At 42.2% G+C, this 21,385-nt stretch overlaps 1 pseudogene; it reads right to left on the minus strand.

Moving 5' to 3' along the window:
* LOC120399270 overlaps positions 1–21,385 on the minus strand; it is an 89,174-nt pseudogene that overhangs the window by 44,228 nt on the left and 23,561 nt on the right.

Consider the following 21,385-nt stretch of genomic DNA (forward strand, 5'->3'; position numbering starts at 1 on the left):
TCACCTCCTTACACCCCTATTTATGATGTATAGGAAAAAAAGCTGTGTCATCATCAGGGACGTCATTTTGCGTGACCTATATTGGAGGTATCATGCTCCCAGTACTAAAAGATCCTTGGAATTTCTAAATATTATAGATGACAATTTCCTAATCAAAAAGTGTTGCGTCCAACACAGAGAGATTCTATATTAGATCTTGGCTTGACAGATAACGAGGAACTGATCACAGAATTAAATATTAATTTAATTTAGGTACAAGTGATCATGACTTGATAATATTTGTAATGTGAAAACTGAAAAAAGTCCAAACAAGAGAGATACACACTTGGTGTTTTAAAAGGGCCAATTTCACAAAGCTGAAAACAGTTAGGAGCCAAATCAACTGGGAAGAAGAATTTAATCAGAAAAAATGTGAATGATGATTGGAAATTATGATTTTGTTATATTTATATATATAAATGGAAGAAAGGAGAAGTTGATAATAATATAAATCAGAAGCTAGGAATTGTAGAAAATTGACAAGGGAAGCAAAAGGGCACAGGGAGAAATTTATTGCCAGCAGAGCTAAGGACAATAAGAAGGAGATTTTTAAAGATACTAGGAACAAAAAGAATCTCAACAATGGTATTAGTCCATTACTAGATGAAAATGGCATAATTATAAATAATAATCCAAAAAAGGCAGAAGTGTTCAATATATATTTCTTTTCTGTATTTGGGAAAAACAGATGACATAATCATATAATATGACCACACTCTTTCTATTCCACTTGTACCTCAGGAGGATGTAAAACAGCAACTACTAAAGACAGACATTTTTAAATCAGCAGATCTGAAAAACTTGCATCCAAGAATTTTAAAAGAGTTGGCTGAGGAACTCACTGGATCATTAATGTTCTTCAAGAAGTCTTGGAAAACTGGGAAAATTCCAGAAGACTGGACACAAGTTAATGTTGTGTCAATATTTAAAAAGGATAAATGGGATAACCAGGGTCATTATAGGCCTGTCAGTCTGCCATCGATCCTGGGCAAGATAACAGAGCAGCTGATACAGGACTCAATTAATAAAGAACTAAAAGAGGATAATATAATTAATGCCAAAAAAATATGGGTTTATGGAAAAGAGATTCCACCAAACTAACTGGATATCTTTTTTGATGAGATTGCAAATTTGGTTGATAAAGGTAATAATGTTGATGTAATATACTTCTGTAAGCATTTGATTTGGTACCTCATAACATTTTAATTAAAAACTTAGAATAATATAAAATTAACATGGTACACATTAAATGAATTAAAAGCTGACTAACTGATAGGACTCAAAATATACTTGTAAATGAGGGATTATTATTGAACAGGTATGTTTCTAGTGGTGTCCCACAGAGATCAGTTCTTGGCCCTGTGCTACATAATATATTAATGACCTGGAAAAAATATAAAATCATCACTGATAAGGCTTGCAAATGACATACAAATTGGGGGGTGGGGTGGTAAATAATGAAGAGGACAGGTCACTGATTCAGAGCAATCTGGATCGCTTGGTAAAAGGAAACAATATGCGTTTTAATATGGCTAAATGTAAGTGCATACAGCTAGGAACAAAGAATATAGACCATATTTACAGGATGGGGGACTCTATCCTGGGAAGCAGTGACTCTGAAAAGGATTTGGGGGCTGTGATGAATAATCAGCTGAACGTAAGCTTCCAAAGCGATACTGCAGCCAAATGGGCTAGTGCAATCCTTGAATACATATACAGAGGACTCTTGAGCAGGAATAGAGAGGATCTTTTACCTCTGTTTGGCACTGGTGTGACTGCTGCTGGAATACTGTGTCCCATTCTGGTGTCAACAATTCAAGAAGAAGGCTGATAAATTGGAGAGGGTTCAGAGAAGAGCCTCAAGAATGAATAACAGATTAGAAAACAAGCTCAAACAGCTCAATCTATTTAGTTTAACAAATCTAGATGATCAAGGGGTGACTTGATTCCAGTCTGTAAGTACTTATGTGGGGAACAAATATTTAATGATGGGTTCTTCAATCTAGCAGAGAGAGGTATAACACACTCCAATAGCTGGAAGTTGAGGCTAGACAAATTCAGATTGGAAATAAGGCATACATTTTTAACGGTGAGAGTAATTAATCATTGGAACAGCTTACCAAGGGTCATGGTGGATTCTCCATACCTGGTAATTTTAAAATCGAGGCTGCATGTTTTTCTAACAGATCTGCTCTAGGAATTCTTTTGGGAAAGTCAGGAGGTCAGACTAGTGATTACAATGATCCCTTCTGGCCTTGGAATCTATGAATAATTCTTAAGAAAGGGCAAATGTATAGGTAAGACAAAGCTGTCCCATTCTGAAACATCTTCCCCCACTAAAATAATACACCCAAAGATAACAATGAAATTATTTTTTTAAGAAAGCCAAGGACTGTAGCCAGTATCACAGACAGCAATGTCAGCACTTATTGACAATTTCCCAAGAAAATGTTTAGTGTTGTCATGCTGCAGAAAAATTCTGCTTGCATTTGTAAGGGAGATGAGCTAATTATCAAGGCTGCAGTTTACCAATATGGAAAGTTTCAGAATGTTGGTTTAAAAATACATCCTATGGGTATTAAACATTTTCAGTACATTATCAAATTCCTATATTTCAGTGCTTTGGGAATAGGCCAATAATTTATTCACAACCTTTTATTGTTTTAATTACAACATACTGGACAAAACAATATGTTGATATGAGTTATGCAAATTCTCTTATCATACTTTACCTAAAGCATAAGCACAAAAGGTGGTACAAGCACCAAACAGCCATACCCATGTTGAACAATTCCGGGACTGACACCTGCAAGATATGGGGTGAGTGGAGGGGTGGGAAGGAATAACAGTGGTTATAACTAATGAAATTCACCTAAATGTCTTGTGTGCAACAACAGAAGTATATGTGTGTATGTGCATATCCTCATTATGTGAAAAAGAATTAAAACAAGATATTGTTGTGAATTGGAAGCAATGTGCATCATCAGCAATCTATATTGATGACACTTCACTGAATTTAGTGGAATAATGGAGGCCCAGGGTATTTACAAGTACGTTCATATTGTAAAGGGGAAAAAAGATATAATAGATTATTGCAGCTGAAGTGATTACAACATTGTATGAAAGTAATGAGAATAGGGCAAAAATCTTCATTCAGGTTCTGTGCAGACCACCCAACAACTAATTAGTTAATATTTGTGCAATGCACTGTGTAATTATTAAGTTCTAGGTAACATATTGTTGTTAGTAACATAAATGAGATCTTTGTGCAGTTTTCTGTACAGATCAGAGAGGAAAACTTTGCCCAGAGGCTAGAGGGAATATAGTAGACATAGTTTCTCTTGATTTTTGGAAAGGTGCTTGATACAGTGATTCTTGATATTCTTGCATTTAAACCGGGGAAAAATATGAACTGTATAGAACTACAAGATGGCTACAAAACTGCTATTCTCTAAATCCTTGTTTATTTAGAGCATTAGGTCCCTGCCCGAAAGAGCATGCAATCTAAATTAGACATAACCGGGTGAGGGTATCCCAACAATAAACGTTCATATATACAAACCTTTTCAGTTTTCTTGCAGTCTGGCTGGTGCAGCAGGAAGCACAGCACCAAGAACAGAAATAATGTGCAGCTCATTTAACACAACCCAGGCAAATGGCTCTGTGGTCAGTTTGGTAAATGTTGTTCTTCCCAAATTGGTCTACAGACCCAGGCGAAAATCCATTAATACAAATTGTGATTGTTGATGTCATCGTTGAAATCGGAGTGAGTGGTATTAGTAATTCAGCCCATTATACAGATAAGTTTGGATTTGGATCCTGAGAAAATGTAGATCTAAATTTGTCAGGAGAGAGCAGGTGTTTTGAATCCATTTCTGTAGTTTTGTATTTGGCCAGAAAAAGACTGGAATTTGGAGGTGAAACTCACTTATTTTGACATCAGAAAAGAAAGGGAAATGAATACTGATCTGGACACAGATCTTAGATATTATGGTCTCTGAGGTAAATGAAAAAACTCTATGGAAGGCATGGGTTTAACTTTTTTTATTATCTTATTTATGAACGACTATGGCATAAGAATCCTGTGATACTGCCTGATCTTGCACCACTGAATTCAATGGGAGTTTTGACTTTAATGGGTGCAGGATCAAACTCATAGTGTAAAATTTCAGCTAAATGACTTTCTGTGAGTCTTTGCCGCTCACAGCCCTGATCCTGCAATGAGATGTGGGCAGGCAGGCCCCACTATATCCGCATGGAGCCCCATTGAAGTCAATATGGCTTTGTGTGGGAGGAGGCAGGCAGATATCTTGCAGGAATGTGGTTTGAGTAGCTCTACAGTTGTAAAAACCACATGGATAATTACCTGATGCAGTGTAGTCCCAGTCATAAAAAGATAACAGAAAATAATTAATTAAAATAAACAGAAATCCAGAGAAGGTTAACAAGTTAGTGCCTATGTGGATTGCTCCTATCTGTAAAAATATTTAAAAGAAAAATACCATTAATGTTAAGAAGCCATATTTTAACAGAACATGTCACAACATTTGTAATAGCTAAAGAGAAGTACATGTAAATAAATCAAGGGTTTCATAAGGTGCAAAATCAGCAAATATTTCACAATTTTAAAGATTCCTCAATTTTTTAAATTAAAAAGTTCTGGAAAATATGCAAGAAAATTTCTTCTTAAATATTGTCTTTTTTGCCTAAATCTTTTAGTGACATTTTTTATAAATAATGTAGTTTAGAAATGTTTTATTTCATGCATTATACATTTTTTAATTATAGTCCTTGTTCTCCCAAGCACTACACTGAAAGTTTATCATGCTTTTAGACACTAGAAAAGCAAGAAGACTGCAGTTACCACAGTGTGGTAACTCAGCAGCCAGGCAGCACTGTGACAATCTTCCAAAGGACTCCACTCCCACACTGTAATAAGTAATTCTACAGGCAGTAATTCTGCAACCCCTTCTTTTCTATAAATAAACACTTTCAGATGTGACACACCCACAAAACAGTATGACTTTATAGGGCAGGTTCCCCTTATAAAATGAACTCCCTGAAGCAAAAAGTCTTTCTGCTCCCTTGGGATATAAATGTTCTGCACATAGTCCTCCCTCAAGGTATAAAGATGGCTTGCATGCATATGCTGTAGTTTGGCTCCTCTTCATATGCTATCTCATTATGAGAACGGTCTACAATGGATGCATGCATAACAGAAATGCTGCTAGCACATTGTAAAATCATGGCATAAAGCCAGTCTTCCTCCACTTTCTGTTTATTCGTGATAATCAGTGGAAAGTGAATAGATATCTAACCAAGAATGTTTATGACATCCAAAAAATGTGTAATAAATGAAAGTAACATACAGTGATACTATCAGACATGATACTGTACCTAAGAAAGATGCACTCACCAGCTACTAATGCTCAGAATTCCCAAATGAATCTCCTACCTACATGGATATCTTGGCTGCTCTGCTAATATTCAGATAAATGCTTAAACCAGCTAAGCATTTTGCTCAGCATAAGGTAGTTTTCTTTCTCTTCTTGGGATATGAATGTGTCTGTCTTGCTCTATACTTGTCTCTCCTTCAGTGCTGGATTCTCCTTATGTCTCTCATAATGCAGTAAACGTATGTGCATTAACACAGGATAAGCTGACAAGTGGATGCTTTCCTTTCTGTTCTGGAATACACAGATACATGTGCCATAAATAGGGTTAAACTGACACATGAAAAGCTAGACCTAATTCCTAAGTATCCATATTAATACATTTTTTATAGACCATCACACTTTGTCCTTTACTTGACTGGCTCTGCAAGACTTCTTTTGGTTGGTTGGTTGGTTTTTTAAACTGCTCTAGGGCACAAGGAAGAGAGGAAATATAGTGCAGTGGGGTTTCTTTGGCTTCATGGATTAAAAAAACATACAGAATTTATTCATATTTTGTGTATATGCATGTATGTAAATATGGCAAATTGTATAGGATAGCTGAACCAAAAGGAAAGAGATTTCTCAATCCTCTAAGGGCATGTTTCTATTACCCAATTTTTAATAAACAAATTTCAAGCAATTTTTAAAATTTCTAATAACATTCCTAAAACTCTCATTCATCTCTCTACTGTGATGTACCTTTCTCACATCAAAGTCAAATGTCATACTGTGAGATGTAGGTTCAGTATTATTTGCTAGATTATTGCTTATAGCCTAGTTCTTGTATTTACTATGGATATAAAACACAAAAATAAATAATCTGAATAAATAAAGGTGGTTTGCAAAATTTCCCAGCTAAGGATAATATCTATTCACTTACCCTTACCATTATGATACAATTTGACTTGCTGTTAGAAAAAAAATTACTCCCTTTGTGAGCAAGTGAGTAAAATTTTGTAGGGCTGAGTGACAGGAGCTGTAGTTAAAGCTATTCTCAGTACTCAGAGACAAACAGCCATACTGCTCTACTGGAAATTCTAGTCTAAAATATTCATCCGGTTCTCACTAGTCCTAGTTGGCCAACTGAGTTTTGGAACAGAGCAAAAAGTCTATTGGTCTACTGGTTCTGTGGGTTGGCTCCTGTAGAAACAACCAGAAACCTGTCAAACAATCCTAATGGACTCTACTGAAATTTCTACTATATACTGGATCCCCCATTTTGGCTGTGCATTCCCACGTCCTCTACAGGAGTTAACAGTGGTCAGTCTAGCATTAAAGAGATGTTGTCATGTAAAACATGGCCCAAGGTGTATGATTTTAAAAAGAAACTTTTACAAAAGCTGAGAACAATAGAAATAATGCTATGATTTTTTTTATTCCCATGGAAGGTTTTTTTTAACAAAAAAACACTGTTCTGCATTGCTCCAGATTAGAACTGATAGTGAAAATAACTAGGAGCAAAAGTGAAGCTGACTATCTTCATTGCTGAAGCTGAAAGAAATGCAAAGAGTAGAAAGGCACCCACTCCAGAGATTTTGGCTTCAGTCCCAAAGTTTGAGGGGGATTTCATTCCACTATTCTGGTTTGGGCCCATCTTTAGCAGAAAGATGGCATGTGAAATGGCAAGCCCAAAGGCAAGAATTTTTAACGAATCCATAAATTCGAGGGGTTGTACCTTATGACTGGAAAACAGCAAATATAGTACCTATATTTAAGAAAGCTTTTTTTAAAAAGTGATCTGGCAAACTACAGGCCCATTAGGTTGATCTCAGTTGTATGCAAGGTCTTAGAACAAATTTTGAAAGAGAGAGTAATTAAAGACAGGATAATTAGGAATAAAATACAACATGGTTTTACAAAAGGTAGATCTTGCCAAACTAACCTGATCTCTTTCTTTGAGAAGATAATAGATTTTTCCAAACAAAGGAAATGCCGTACATCTAATCTACCTGGATTTCAGTTAAGCATTTGATACAGTTCCATATGAGAAATTATTAAATTGGAGAAGATGGGGATTAATACGAGGATCGAAAGATGGGTAAGGAACCGGTTAAAGGAGAGACTATAATCATATTGAAAGGTGAATTGTCATGCTGGAGGGAGGTTACTAGTGGAATTCCTGTAGACTCATTCTTGGAATCAGTCTTATTTAACATTTTCATTAATGACCGTGGCCCCAAAAGTGGGAGTGTGCTAATAAAATTTGTGTCTGACACAAAGTCGGGAGGTATTGCCAATATGGAGGAGGATCAGAATATCATACAAGAAGATATGGACTGCCTTGAAATCTGGAGTACTAGAAATAGGATGAAATTTAATAGTGCAAAGTGCAAGATCATGCACTTAGGGACAAACAACAAGAGCTTTTGTCAAAAGCTGGGAACTTACCAGTTGGAAGTGACAGATGAGGAGAAAGACCTGGATGTACTGGTTGATCCTAGGATGACTATACGCTGCTACTGTGGTATAGCCATGAAAAAAAGCTAATGCAATCCTAGGTCACATTAGGTGAGGTATTGCCCATAGAGATAGGTTAAATAGGTCTTACCTGAGTTTTTCAAGAGCAGACTTAAGGAGCTTGACTTGTTGATTTTTAGCCTAACCAAAAGAAGGCTGAGGGGAGATATGATTACTTTCTATAAATACATCAGAGGGATAAATACCAGAGATGGAGAAGAGTTATTTAAGTTAAGGGCCACTGTTGGCACAAGAACAAATGGATATAAACTAGCCATCAACAAGTTAAGGCTTGAAATTAGATGAAGGTTTCTAACCATTAGAGGAGTGAAGTTCTGGAACAGCCTTCCAAGGGGAGTAGTGGAGGCAAAAAACGTAACTGGCTTCAAAACTGAGCTTGATAATTCTATGGAGGGGATGGTATGATGAGGTTGTCTACAATGGCATATGGTCCATCTGTGTCTGCTACTAGCAAATACCTCCAGTGGCCAGAGACTGGACACTAGATGGGGAGAGTTCTGAGTTATTGCAGAGAATTCTTTCCCTTGTATCTAGCTGGTCTAGATCTCCAGGTCTAACTGATCATAATATTTGGGGTCAAGAAAGAATTTCCTCCCTACGTCAAATTGGCAGAGACCCTGGGGGTTTTCTTGCCTTGGGGCCTGAGTCCCTTGCTAGTCTGAACTAGAGTAAATGGTGGATTCTCTGTAACTTGAAGTCTTTAAATCAAGATCTGAGGACTTCAGTAACTCAACCAGAGGAGATGGGCCTAGTGCTGGCATGGGTGGATGAAGTTCTCTAGCCTGTGATGAGTAAGAGTAAGACTAAATCAATGGTTCTCAAAGCCAGTCCGCTGCTTGTTCAGGGAAAGCCCCTGGCGGCCCGCACTGCTTCCCGCAGCCCCCATTGGCCTGGAGTGGCGAACCGTGGCCAGTGGGAGCCGCGATCGGCCGAACCTGCGGACGTGGCAGGTAAACAAACTGGCCTGGGCCACCAGGGGCTTTCCCTGCACAAGCGGCGGACCGGCTTTGAGAACCACTGGACTAAATGATTATGATGGTCCCTTCCAGTCTTAAAGCCTATGGAGTCTAAAGTCAACAAAAACCAGAATCAGTCAAAAGTAAATGAAGTTTTGAAAATTCTAGTACACCACGGTTGTGTTAGGAAGACAGGCCAAGATATTTAAAAATATATATTTATATGATTTTTAACTTGACAGGGTCCCTTTAAGCTCCATGGCAACAGGCTGCAGAATGTAACCTTCTTTCTATGGAGGCCATAGAGTGAAGCTGTTCCTCAGTTCCCATTCTCTCCCTCCAACTTGCAGTGCCCCAGAATATCCATGGAGTAACAAACATTTGTTGCCAGTATAGGGGAACTTCTGAAGGCTTTGGAGCATAGGGAAACGTGATGAAGGCTCTGCTCCTCTCCTTATGTTGGGTATTTTTAGGGAGTAGCATGGGCGAGGGGAGCTTTTCTATTCCACCATTGCCCTCTATAGCATGATAGGGGACAGAAGCATCTGGTCCTGAAATGCCAACTACCAGGGTTAATTATGTTAAAATTGCTCCCTTACATACTATCTTCTCCTCTGATTTGATCCTGAAGTGAAGTCACAGAGCTGAATTTGTGACATCACAATCATTTTCGTGACAAAACACTGAGGCCATAACCATGGGATTATGACTTCATTGCTGGATCAGGGATAAGTAGTGGATGTATTGTTAAACAAACATAGAACGAGCAAAAAATTACTAACCAAATACATTCATTTCTTTACCTATATATGATGTCTGCTCTCAAGTTTGCTCCACTATAAAAATTCCCCTTTAATATGCCTGTATAGATGCCATTATTTTCCTGAAGGTGAATATGGATGTACATGTGACGGGTTGGATCACAGAAATCCGCTGGGGGCTGCCAAATGATGTGCCAAGACTACTTCTGCCCCCGCTTTCCCTGCCAGCTTGGGACTCCAGCGCCCTGTCTTGTTGAGCCAGACATGCCAGTGTGCTCCAACACAGACCCAGGGTCTGAACCACGTGTCCCAAAGCTGCAGACTTAGCTGAAAGCAATTTAAGAAGTGTTCCTGTCTTTAACACTCAGATGTCCAACTCCCAATGGGGTCCAACCCCAAATAAATCTGTTTTACCCTGTATAAAGCTTATACAGGGTAAACTCATAAATTGTTCATCCTCTATAACACTGATAGAGAGATATGCACAGCTGTTTCCCCCCACCCCCTGGTATTAATACATACTCTGTATTAATTAATAAGGGTTAATTAATAAGTAGAAAGTGATTTTATTAAATACAGAAAGTAGGATTTAAGTGGTTCCAAGTTGTAACACACAGAACAAAGTGAATTACCAAGCAAAATAAAATAAAACATGCAAGTCTAAGCCTAGTACAGTAATAAAACTGAATACAGATAAAATCTCACCCTCAGAGATGTTTCAATAAGTTTCATTCATAGACTGGATGCCTTCCTGCTCTGGGCACAATCCTTTCCCCTGGTACAGCCCTTGTTCCAGCTCAGGTGGTAGCTAGGGGATTTCTCATGATTTCTGCCCCTTTTGTTCTGTTCCACCCACTTATATATTTTTTGCATAAGGCGGGAATCCTTTGTCCCTGTGGGTTCCCACCCCTCCTTCTCAATGGAAAAGCATCAGGTAAAGATGGATTCCAGTTCAGGTGACATGATCACATGTCATTGTAAGACCCCAAGCCTTCAATCTTCCCAGCCTGACTCACAGCAAGGCCTGCCTGCCAACAGAGCCATCCACAGTCAATTGTCCTATTTGATGGGTGCCATCAAGATTCCAAACCACCATTAATGGCCCACACTTTGCATTACAAGAGGCCCTCAGAGTTATATTTCATATTTCTAGTTTCAGATACAAGAGTGATACATTTATACAAATAGGGTGGCCACAGTCCGTAGATTACAAGCTTTGTAATGATACCTTACAAGAGACCTTTTGCATGGAGCATATTTTAGTTACATTATATTCACACTCATCAGCATACTTTCATAAAATCATATATAGTGCAATGTCACAGTACAGATTTATACGAGACTTATTAGCTACTGTTTTACCCCAGTTGCAGTAAATCTAATTGTGAGCAGCTTCATTAAAGAAAAAAAGAAAAATCTGCTCATGGCATTGCATCCGACTGATGGTACCTCCCAACGTTTTTGGTGATCATAGTAACTGCTCCTATTTTCAGCTTGTTAAAGAAATATCCAGCTCCCTGGACAAGTTCCCTTGGGAGAATATTAGACAGTGCTTGTTTGTAATCATTTGCACAACAGAAAGATAAAGAGATGCTGGTGGTAGAAAGCATATGCTGTAGGAAAAATAACTTGTACTAAGGATGGGCAACAAAGAATCCTGTGGCACCTTATAGACTCACCACCGAAGATGACTTGCATCCGAAGAAGTGGGTATTCACCCACGAAAGCTCATGCTGCAAAACGTCTGTTAGTCTATAAGGTGCCACAGGATTCTTTGTTGCTTTTACAGATCCAGACTAACATGGCTACCCCTCTGATACTTGTACTAAGGATGTCTTTCAATGTCTCAAAAAATTTAGTAATGAGGAATGTGATGGCAACTGATGTTTTCTGTTATAATGATGACAAACGATAGGTACAACACTGGTAACAGATACATAAAAATCTAAACATACCCATCTCAAATATATCTATCCATTCAGTAAGCTCTTGTGTTGTGGGGGTTTCGAGGGTTGTTATTTCGTTTTTTATAGGTTTAATTTCAGCTTTTTAAAATCAGTATCTATTGTTAAAAATTAAATCTACCTTCTGCACCTTAAAACAAACCCTTACATTATGACTGGATCGTTTTTATAAACAATAAGACTCTTACCTTTACAATTCTGTTCCAGAGGGGCTGCATAACATAGACTGATAAAGGGTTTGTGTCCACAGCACTGTACTGTGAGCAAAGAAACAAACGTAAAAATGCAAGACATTGAAAACACTGTTTTCCATGGGTAGAATATGGCCTTCAGCATTTAGGAAAAATCAACCTAAATTTGATTGGTGTAAATGTATTTCACCCTGATTGCCACTAATGAAGTTTTAATTTAATTAAGATGTGCTGACCTGGTTTACCAATAACAAACTGATTTTGTGGAAGACAAATGGAAGACAAATATCCTCAGACTTAGATTAAAATATATAATACACATACATACACACACACACACACACACACACACACACACACACGAAGATTTCACTTTGACAAATTAGTACAGATCAGTTCTATAACCACTCTATGCATAGAATTCCCATTGACTGCATTAGCTATCCTTTTAAGTCTTTTTTTAGTTAAATTGTCTTCAGTAGCATCCTTTGAAATGTATATTCTCAGCAGTAGTATATTGCTAGCATGAATGTGGGATTTGAAGAAAACTACAGCATTATTCTCCTTTACATCTCTTTTAGAAAACAGCCATGAAAGCTTTCATATGCCAAAGTGATCATTCATGACTTCACCATGCTATTACTGTGAGCTAATTTCACTGTAAGAAAACATTTCCAGGAGAGACTTGGGTTATTAAAATAAAATGTCCCTAAAGGCCAGATTTTTAAAGGTATTAAAGTGCCTTAAATTGCAGATAGGTGTCAAGTGGGATTTTCAAAAGCACCTAAGCACCTAATTTCAATAAACAAATTTCACTAGTGTGATTTAGGAGCCCAAATATCTTTAGAAATCTTACCCTAAATGTCCTCTCTTTGGATTATTGTTATCTGTTCCTGAACTAACATTATGAGTCATTTCTTCTTCACCAGTCAGTATCAAGACTATGTAACTTGTAGAATATTCTTAGAACCAGATCATGCATCAAGATTTCCTAGGTCCCTGCACCTGTTCAGTGTTCCTTTAACTTAAATGGGACTCACACTAGTGTAAGGGTCTGCTCTACCAGATCCCAGGTTTTTCGTTGCTAATACTATCTCTGTCGGACAACTCTTTAAAAACTGAAAGGTCCTTTGTTGGCTCTGTGAAGATGTTAGCTTTCCTTTGGGTGAAACATTGAATACTTGTGTGTATACTTCTCCATAATAATGCTACATCCAGTATCTGTCTTCTGTTAAACAAAACTGCACCAAGTACTTTGTTCTTACTTGAACAAAACAATATTGTTCCTGAAACCTTTATGCTTATCTGTGTATTATAGGCAGGGCTGGTAGCCTGCCTGTTATTAAGGTTCCCCAACACGTCCCATTATAAGCAGGGCCGGCTCTAGGATTTTTGCCACCCCAAGCAAAAAAAAAATTTGGCTGCCCCCGCTTTTTTTTCATGCCCCCTGCCCCGGCCCAATTCCACCCCTTCCAAACCCCTTCCCCATATCCCCAGCCCCACCTCCTCCCCCGGGCATGCTGCATTCCCCCCCCCATTGCTTCCTGGGGGCCCCTGCAACCTCCCGCCCTAGCTCACCTCCGCTCCGCCTGCTTCCCCAAGTCCGCCACCACTCTGCTTCTCCCCCTTCCCTCTCAGGCGAGGGAGCGGGGAGAAGCGGAGCACGTTCAGGGGAGCAGGCAGAGCGGAGGTGAGCTAGGGTGGTGGGGCGCAGGAAGTTGGGGGGTAGAGGAACCGCTCCCCGCTCCAGCTCACCTCCTCTCCACCACCGCCGCCTCCCCCGAGTGCCCACCGCTCGGCTTCTCCTCCCTCCCTCCCTCGCTGCGCAAAACAGCTGTTTCGCACGTGGCAAGCCTGGGAGGGAGGGAGGGGGGAGAAGCATAGTGGCGGCGCGTTCAGGGGAGCAGGCGGAGCGGAGGTGAGCTAGGGTGAGGGGGGGTGCAGGAAGTAATGGGGGTAGAGGAACCACTCCCCGCTCCAGCTCACCTCCGCTCCACCACCGCCACCTTCCCCAAGCACCCCGCCGCTCGGCTTCTCCTCCCTCCCAGACTTGCTGCGCGAAAGAGCTATTTTGCGCGCAGCAAGCCTGGGAGGGAGGAGGGAGTATCGAAGTGGCGGTGGCATGCTCAGGGGAGCAGGCAGAGGTGGAGTGGCAGCGAGCTGGGGCGGCGAGTTGGGGCGGCAGGGGCACTTTTCCCCCATGCCCCGGAGTCAGCACCTATGATGGCCGGCACCAGAATGCTGCCCCTAGAAATGTGCCGCCCCAAGCACCTGCTTGTTTTGCTGGTGCCTGGAGCCGGCCCTGATTATAAGACCCTGTTTTCAGTTGCGTATAACTTTGTCAAACTTTAACCATTTGGGTTGAAAATGTTCATGATAGATATCTGCATCAGGCTTGTTCTGGTGTTTTCATTTTTGAACATTTGCCAGAAAAGGCTAGAGGAAAATACATTGTTTTGCACATGTTAAAAATTCTGGTGACCTTTTCTTTTATTAAATGCTGTGGCGCCCCCATGCTTTGAAGAAGGGACTTGACTTTTGGCAGGAGTTGGCCTTTGTGTCAGGGATGTGCCTTTTGCCTTCCCTATGAAATCTGTCTAAATTATAAGCTTTTGAATAATTGCCGTTTGCACATGCTCAACAGACCTCTTCAATTTTAACAAATAAAATCTCAGAAGATTCCTGATTATGCTCCATTCCTTCACAGCTCCTATGCATGAGCAGACTGTGCATGTGCCATCCCCACAGAATGACTGAGCATGCTGCATCCCCAGGCTACGGGGCCAGCCTGTATTGACTGCGCCCAGCAGCTCTGAGTGGGGTGGGACCAGCCACTGGCACTGACAGCAGGGAACTAAGAGACTGTCTCTCCTCTGTTCTCAGTGACACCGTCCCACCCCCCCCCACCCCTTGCTGGCAGCCATGAAGGAGGAAACCATCTTGAATGAAGGGGGTAGGAAGCCAAACTAGAGGTAAGGGAAAAGAGTAGATAGGGCCAAGAACTCTAGTGAGCCTAGAACTGGAGAGGGATGTGAAACTGTGATTGAATTGGAGGGCGAAATCTGGGACTGGTTGGCCAAGGAGACTAGGATCTGGAGAGGAGATGGACTGGCTGGGCAAGGAGACTTGAAGCCTGAGGGAGCGAGGAGGCTGGGACTGAGAGCCATATGTGGTGGAGAATGGGACTGGGAGCCGGTGAAGGAAATGGGAAGATGGGAGCCAACTGTCAGGGCCAGCTCCAGACCCCAGCGCGCCAAGCGCGCGCTTGGGGCGGCGTGCTGCGGGAGGGCGGCAGGTGGCTCCGGTGGATCTTCCACAGGCATGGCTGCGGAGGGTCCGCTGGTCCCGCTGCTGCGGTGGAGCATCCGCAGGTGTGCCTGCGGGAGGTCCACCGGAGCCGTGGGACCAGCGGACCCTCCGCAGGCACATCTGCAGGAGGTCCACCGGAGCCGCGGGACCGGCGACCGCCAGAGCGCCCCCCGCAGTGTGCCGCCCTGCGTGGGGCAGCGCAATTCCTAGAGCCACCCCTACCAACTGTCATAAAGGAGTAGAGACACTGAGATCAGTGAAGAGCTGAGGAAGAGAGGAGATTGGGACTGGCTAGCCAAGGAGACTGGGGACAAGAAGTTGCAGCAGGAAGGGGGAATTGGGAATATCTGGGTAAAGAAACTGGGATTGGGTGTGGGGGCACAGAGAGACTAATAGTTGGGGGGATACTCGGGCTTGGACAGAGAGAGACTGGACGGAGAGATGAGGACTGGCTGGGCAACGAGACTAGGATGAAAATCCCAAGGAGTGGAGGGTAGAGCTGCGTAGGCAAGGAAAAAGGAGGACTGATACCAGTACTGGGGTTGGGTAAGAGACAGGACTGGGACAGGGACAGCTTGAAGGGAAACAAGCAGAAGTGTCTGTGCCCACCCTTCCAGAGCTTGGAGCCAAAGATTCCAGAGTCTCACTACTCCCCTGCTGTCCGCAAATCCCTGTGAAATCCATGTGCATCCCGTCCCCCTCTAGTGCGGGTCCACATAGATGATAACTGACTCTATTATTTCAAGAGCCAGAATCTGTACAGTGGAGCTATAGGTTCCAACCCTGCTGGTGACCCATCTGGACGAATGATTCCACATGATGGAATTTCTGTTTTTTCATTGCCTTTAACTGTCCCTTTTTTTTTCTGTAATCCCCTGCCTCATCCTACAGACAACAGCCTCAATCCTGATTCATCCCCAGAGCAGGGCCAGCCTGTGCACTAAATCAGGCTGCTGTCCTGTGGAAAAAATAGTATGTAATCCTGGCATTAAAGACTATCATAATGCACATGCACAAGAGGGCAGAACTAGGGTTGCTGGGAAACCTTAATTCTGGAATTTCCTAACTTTTAAATGCTTGACTTTGCAACATTAATAAAGTTCTTTTAACATAGTTTTTGTGTGTGTAATTTTATATGTATATTTACTTGTATAATTGCCTGTAAATATACCTTTAAAAGAAAAACATTAATGCCTTGTAGGCCTACTGATGATTATTGAATGTTGTGAATTTGCAATACACAGGTTAAAAAAACCAAGGATGATAACTGTCACCAAACCTGATTTGCTCATTTATTTTCTTATGTGTAATTCAGTTTCAACTATTTATAATATTTCATACTATACAAGTACATGTGGTAGATTCTGTAAAAATCATTAGATTTTAGTTATATGCTATTATATATCAGTCATTTGCTAGTAAATATTGGTGAGAGATGGGCAGAAAATGACATTTTTGTGTACAATTATAAAATGTATAGTTTAGCTAAATTAAAATTATTGTATTTGCGCTAAATAATTAAAGAAGCTCTTCCTGTAGCCTTTCTGCTGATTTTGTCAACCATGTTATTTCCAAGATGACACTGTTATGCTTAGGGTTTCAGCCAGAACACCTGGTCAAAAAGGGATCCTGGCAGCTGCAGTAAGCACCACCAACCAGGCTGTTAAAAGTCTTGTCGGCGGCGCAGCAGTGGGCCAGGGCTGAGGCAGGCTCCCTGCCTGCCCTGGCTCCGTGTGGCTCCCAGAAGCAGCTGCCAGGTCCGTGAGTCCCTAGGGGCATGGGCGGCCAGGGAGGTTCCACGCGCTGCCCCCACTCCTAGTCCCAGCTCTGCTGCTCCTATTGGTCGTGGGCACGAGGGCAGTGCGCAGAGCCTCCCTGGCTGCCCATTCACCTAGAGGCAGCTGGGACCTGGCAGCTGCTTCCTGGGAGCTGCAGTAAGCGCCACAGTGACCCCACACCCACTCCCAGACCCCTGCCAGAGCCCGGAGTCTCCTCCTGCACCCAAACTCCCTCACAGAGCCTGCACCCCCCCCCAACACTCTGCCCTAGCCCTGAGCCCCCTCCTGCACCCCAAACCCCTAATCCCTGACCCCACCCCAGAGCCCGCACCCCCAGCTGGAGCCCTCACACCCCCACACACACCCCAACCCTTGTCCCTAGCCCAGAGCCCCCTCCTGCATCCCAAACCCCTCATCCCCAGCCCCCACCCCAGAGCCCACACCCCCAGCTGGAGTCCTCACGCCTCTCTCACACCCCAACTCCATGCCCCAGCCTGGATCCCTCTCCCGCACCCTGAACCCCTCATTTATGGCCCCACCTGGAGCCCACGCCCCCAGCCCAGAGCCCATACCCCCCCACATTCCAACTCCCTGCCCCAGCCCTGAGCCCCCTCCTGCAGCCAAAACTTCTCATCTCCAGCCCAACTCCAGAGTCTGCACCCCCAGCCAGAGCCCTCTCCCGCACCCCAAACCCCTCATCCTCAGACCCACCCCAGAGCCCACATCCCCAGGCAGAGCCCTCACCCCCCTGCCCCAGCCTGGTGAAAGTGAGTGACCGTGTGGAAGAGCAAACAATGGAGGGAGGAGGGGCTGAAGCGAGCAGGGGGGGGCCTTGGAGAACGGATGGGGAAGAGACACAGGGAAGGGTGGGGCAGGGGTGTTTAGTTTTGTACGATTAGAAAGTTGGCAATTCTAGTTCTGCTGAGAGTTCTTCTGATTGCATATATACATTTATTTTTTTTAAAAGGAGGAAAATGCATTACATAAACTAAATTTAATTTGTAGGATGGGTTTGAGTTTACCACTAGCCTGTATGTACAGTATTCCCAGTTGTAGCTAAAGTACTTTATCAGCACACGTTATCTCCATATTGTATCATCCAAACTTTAACTGCACTGATTGATTTTTTTTATGATGATGCTTGCTACTAAATAACAGACATTTGGAACAGTGCATGTTTGTGCTTGTATGAATATTCAGATTGATGTGTACATCAAGCCATATACCCCGTATGGCCAGGGGTGGCTCCAGACCCCAGGACGCCAAGCGCGTGCTTGGGGCGGCATGCGGCGGGGGGTGCTCTGCTGGCTGCCGGGAGGGCGGCAGGCGGCTCTGGTGGACCTCCCACAGGTATGCCTGCGGAGGGTCCGGTGGAGCCGCGGGACCAGCAGACCCTCCGCAGGCATGCCTGCAGGAGGTCCACCGGAGCCACGGGACCAGCGACCGGCAGAGCGCCTCCCGCAGCATGCCACCCTGCTTGGGCGGCGAAATGTCTAGAGCCGCCCCTGCGTATGGCAAATGGATTAAACATGTGGTATATATTGTGGCGGGGGGGGGTGCGTATATATAGTGTAGGTGGGTGAGGTGTGATATTCCCTATGGCAAATGGAATAGTCAGTTAGTATATATTTGAACTACTGAGACTTCATGTAAGCATGAAGAGTCCTAAAGTTTCCCTCTGTCCCTCCCTGCACCCCCACCCCCATTCCAAGCCTCATTGCCTTTCATTTTCAGAGGAAGATTTAAATGGCAGTTAGGTGCCTAAATAGTTCTGAAGATCTGCCCCTTGGTGCTTTTGAAAAATCCCACCCTTAAGACCTCAATTATGAACGTAAGTGCCCAACTTCAGGCTCCTATTTTTGAAAATGTTGGCCTGTGTATATAAAAATATTTGCATTAAAGTGAATGTATCCAAAGGCTAAATAACTTTGTTATTAACAATGATGCAATTTTGTTTTGAAGTGTCCAAGCTTTTATGCTACTTAGAGATACGTTTTTAATAAAAACAAATTTTAGCCCGTGATACCGCAAACACTTATGCCCATGCTTAACTGTAGGCATCTTGATAGTTCAATTAAAGTCAATGGTACTATTTATGCGAGTAAAATTACCTGCTTAAGCATATATAGAATCTGGGTCTTAATTTGCAATATTTTGTTTTTTGCTGATGGCAATTTTGTAAAATTCAAATAAGATACCTGACTAATCATAATATTTTTTAAAAACCCACATTTATAATTTCATTCATTGTAAATTTTAATCTGAAATTGCAATTGCCCAAATCTGCAAATTAGTTTTACACATTCTTCACTAATTTAAATAAATTATTCTTCTTTTTAAATCAAGTGACTGATCATTATTTCAATTATTTAAATAACCTTGTTTTACATTGCTCCACCCGGATGTATTGTGATTATTTTTCTTTAGGGCAAAACCTACAGCTTTAAGAGATGTCTGATGTCATCACTAAGAAGCCCGAGATACTGTAGTTTGCCAGCATAAGTAATGAGAAATCTCTAATATCATACACAGGCTATCTGATAACATGCTGGACAGCAAATTCGACAAATTCAGTCATATTGAAACAAGAACAGTCAGGGTAAAAAGAGGTAGTATCACCTAACCTTCAATCTTGCTCTTTCCTCCTCATCCACCCTCTCTTTTTCCCTTAAGCACACCATAACATTAAAATACTAAAATATCTATTAAATAACAGTAAAATACAGCTTTGTGGCCAAAGTACTCAGAAACTCTCCAGAATATCTACCTGATCCCAAGGAGAAAACCCATGTCAGCTCATTTTCTAGAAATATTTATATTGATCTTAATTGTAAATATGGATCTTTAATATACCTAAAAACAGTGAAACAAAATCAACACTTGCCAGAAAATGAAAGCAGTTAAACTGCTTTGCATAAGAAAGGTATTTTTTTTTTTTTGTTTTTTGGTGAAGTCATCAAGCCTTGATGATAACTCCAGGGGTGAGTGTCATTATTTTTAGTAAAACATCGTGGACTGCAGCAACAGGGCCGGCTTTAGGGCGATTCACTCTATTCCCCCAAATCGGGACACGCGCCCCTAAGGACCGTCCGCCAATGTGCCGCCGAAGGCACCGGCAGCCAATAGAGCTGTCGCCGAAGTCCTGTCGCTGTCTTCGGCAGCAGCTCAATCGCTGCTGCGGCAGAAGGACTCTCCGCCAATGTGCCAACGAAGGCACCGGCAGCTAATTGAGCTGCCACCAAAGTCCCGCCACTGTCTTCGGCGGCAGCTCTTTCGAATCAGACCCCGCAGTGCCTAAAGCCGGCCCTGTGCAGCAATATTCTGTCATATCACATGCAGACTTTTCAAGAACAGTTAACAGTATATGACAGGGTCACTTACAGTACATTGGAAGGGAGAATGGGTTCCCCTGTTCTTGGATGACTGTGGACTTTTGAAAAGTGGGGGAATGTTCAGGAAGATGTGGAGAACTAGAATAGAGACCTGCTCTTTTTTATTTGCTAATCTGTTTTAGTTAAACTGAAAAAAACACATGTATAAACTGGATGGTGCTGGGAGAGGCATTCAGACATTCTTCTTGCAAAGGAAAAAGCAGCTGCGGCTATGTTCCAAAGAAAATACTCAGAGCCTTCAAGACCATACGTTTATTGCTCCTGGCTCTTTAGGAGACCAAACTATTCAGTAAAACAGAGGTTCCTAAACTGTGGTCTCTGAACCCTTCTTGATTGTTAGACTTACTTGGCTGAGGGAGGTAATTATTATAATCCCTTATTTTTCTGAAGTAAAAATGAGTCAGACAGGTAAAAGCCCACATTCTTAAGTGCACTCTCTAACTTTGAGTGCCCAGCTTTAGAAATGTACGGTCATATTTTCAGAGGTACTGAGCATATACAGCTGCAATGAAGTCAAAAGAAGTTGTTTGATGCTTAGAACCACTTAAAATTATGCCTTAGCTCTCTGGAGTTAAGCACCTGAATAGTAAAGCACCCAAATTAGATGCAACTTTGTAGGAGGAAAATGTCTTAGAGAACTAGATACATTCATGGAGGTTAAGTCCATTAATGGCTATTAGTCAGGATCTGTAAGGAATGGTGTCCCTAGCCTCTGTTTGTCAGAGGATGGAGATGGATGGCAGGAGAGAGATCACTTGATCTTTACCTGTTAGGTTCACTCCCTCTGGGACACCTGGCATTGGCCACTGTCGGTAGATAGGATACTGGGCTGGATGGACCTTTGGTCTGACCCGGTATGGCCATTCTTATGTTCTTAGGTCATTTATGAAAATATGCTTTTTCGAAAGTCACAGACTCTCTGACTGGGACCTTTTAGAATCGAGATCTGAGTTCCAAACCCTGTGCTTTAACCACAAGACTATCCTTCCTCTGTGTTTAAATCAGCTGTAAATGTGGCTGTAGCAATACCAGTTTTTTTTTCTGGTGTAGATAAGGCTTTAAACAGAGCACTAGAGCACAAC

The sequence above is a fragment of the Mauremys reevesii genome, linkage group 2, assembly GCF_016161935.1.
Source record: "Mauremys reevesii isolate NIE-2019 linkage group 2, ASM1616193v1, whole genome shotgun sequence".
Classification (NCBI taxonomy): Eukaryota; Metazoa; Chordata; order Testudines; family Geoemydidae; genus Mauremys; species Mauremys reevesii.